Genomic DNA, 2,511 nt, shown 5'->3' on the forward strand with positions numbered 1-2,511 from the left:
TTATGGGATCTGTTTGTTCAGAACACGGGTTGATATGTATGTGGTGGTCGTTCTTTTGTTGTGTTCTGTGTTTCATGTCATCTCGATTTTATTTCTTCATATATTTTTGACAGTTGATTCTCCATTCTTATTCAATTCAGTTTGGCTTTCTTTCATTAGAATTTGTTTTCATGTGGCGTTTTTTATTTTGATGTTGATTAGTGGGTTTAAGCCTCCAATACTCCAATCATTTATAGCTAGCATTACTATCAATATGTCATTGTGACCATTTATTTATTGGTAAGATGTAACAATTTTTTTTCCATTACAAAATATTTTCTTCTCCATGTATGTATTTTATACTTCATTGTATTAACTATTGTTATGTTATGTCTTTTATTGTAAAATTTTTAAATAATTATGATGAACCTATATAGGTTCAGAGCATGTACGGATTGATTGTTTTACCTTCCTAACATCTGAGGCGACTTTGAGTTTTTGGCCCATTTTTAAGCCTGGGGATCCATCTGATATTCGGAATTATCGTCCTATCTCAATCCTATCGAAATTTACAAAACTTCTCAAAATTGTTATCTACAATCGGGTACATTCCTCATTTCGTAATATCATATTTCTGCAACAACATGGATTTATGTCAAACAGATCCAGCATAACAAATTTAATTGTATTGACCCAAAATGTTAGTGATGTCTTAGATAATTGTGGTCAAGTTGATGTAGTATATAATGATTTTGCTAAAGCATTTGATCGACTTGATCACATGATCCTTCAACAAAAACTCCACCAATTTGGTTTCCATAATTCAGCAGTACTTTTCATTAAATCCTACTTACTTCAACGCGAACAGTTTGTATCTTATAATGGCTATGATTCTTTTTATTACAATCCTTCATCTGGAGTACCTCAGGGGTCGAATCTCGGACCACTTCTGTTCTTATAATTAATAATGACCTCAGTATTTATGTCATCTGCAGATGATTTGAGAAAATATTCAACTGTCGAAACTAAAGGCTGTAATACATTGCAACAACAGTGGATACCATTTCACTGTCACGAAGTAACTCATTTGAAGATGTTGGTGTATACTTTGATCAATTTTTTTTCCAAATCGATCGAAAGTAAGTGGAGCATTGAGAGTTTATGGCTTTATAGTTCGCAATTGTAGATCTTTTTCAAACATATCTGCTCTATTTAGTTTTTATGTAGCCTACGTAAGGTCAACATTAGAATATAGCTCTAATCTATGGTCTTCATTCTACAATTGCTATAATACATTAATTGAAAACGTTCAACGTCGGTTCCTAAAGTTTATTCACTTCAAATCTTATGGTATCTATCCTGATAAAAGTATTCCATATGAATCTCTTACTATAACATACAATATTGAAAGTCTTGAATTACGCAGAAAACTTGCTGGAATAATTTTTCTGTATAAATTACAATTTAATTTCAAATTTGTGTGATATCAATTTTGATTCCCTAGAATATATTGTTGACACTGCATCTCAGTATTTTATGGGGAATTTTCAATTTTCTGATACAGTTTTTATTTTATTTTATTATATTCTAATTTTGTTATTCATTTTGTCACATTGTAACTTTGTAATTATAAGGATCTATATTACTTTTTAACACACTTAGTTAAACCTGTAAATGGTTTTTAACTGTTGGCTATTATTAAATGACTCCATGTTGGACGATTTGTGTGACATCATGTGTGACAATTTGAGTGACGTCATTTAATGAATGACGTCATGTTATTCATCTTATCATTTTCATTAAACTCTCCCATTCGACTTCCACATACATGAATAAACTAGTTCGCCATCTTGGGTGGTTTGCCAAGTTGGTAGTAGATTGACGTCACTCAGCCCAGCATGCAATGTCATTTGAACTGAAAGTATAAATTTCAATTCAGTAATTAAGGATATTGATTTGAAAGATATATGAAAGTTCCTAAACTTGTATTTTATTATTCAGAGTATGATCTAAAACACTAAATTGTATAAAAACCCAATATAAAGAATGTTGAAGTGCGATCGCCTTGCAAATGTTATGCGATCTTAATCAGCAAGATCCTCACAAAAAAAATTTTTGCCTGATTTCTAATTCAGTTCATTAGTCTACGAAACCTCCCTTGCATATACATATACATCCGAGAACAATTCCTATGCAATCCAGATTACAATTTCAGTCGAGTAACAGCGTCATGAAAATGTATCTCGCATGTTTATAGTTCGGTTTTTCTCCTTTGTACTTTCATTTCAGCGCTGCGGTCTCCCACTTGCATTTCCTTTATCTTTCTGTTCTGAATCCGGTGAATTCTTTGAATTATAATGGGATGTGTGATACTGTTGGGCTGGTTGGACAGCGAGAGATGGATTTTCTATGGTAATGTATATCCGGCTTGCTTCGATTATCCGGGAATGAGAAGCTCCTTTCACGTACTCTGGACGTGTTCGAAAGAAGGGAGGAAAGGAAGCGTTTCTGGAATAGATAGGTGTGGAGAGG

Source organism: Leptinotarsa decemlineata, unplaced genomic scaffold, assembly GCF_025532065.1.
Source record: "Leptinotarsa decemlineata unplaced genomic scaffold, Ldec_3_MD MMD2_P_RNA_scaffold_12, whole genome shotgun sequence".
NCBI classification, from domain to species: domain Eukaryota; kingdom Metazoa; phylum Arthropoda; class Insecta; order Coleoptera; family Chrysomelidae; genus Leptinotarsa; species Leptinotarsa decemlineata.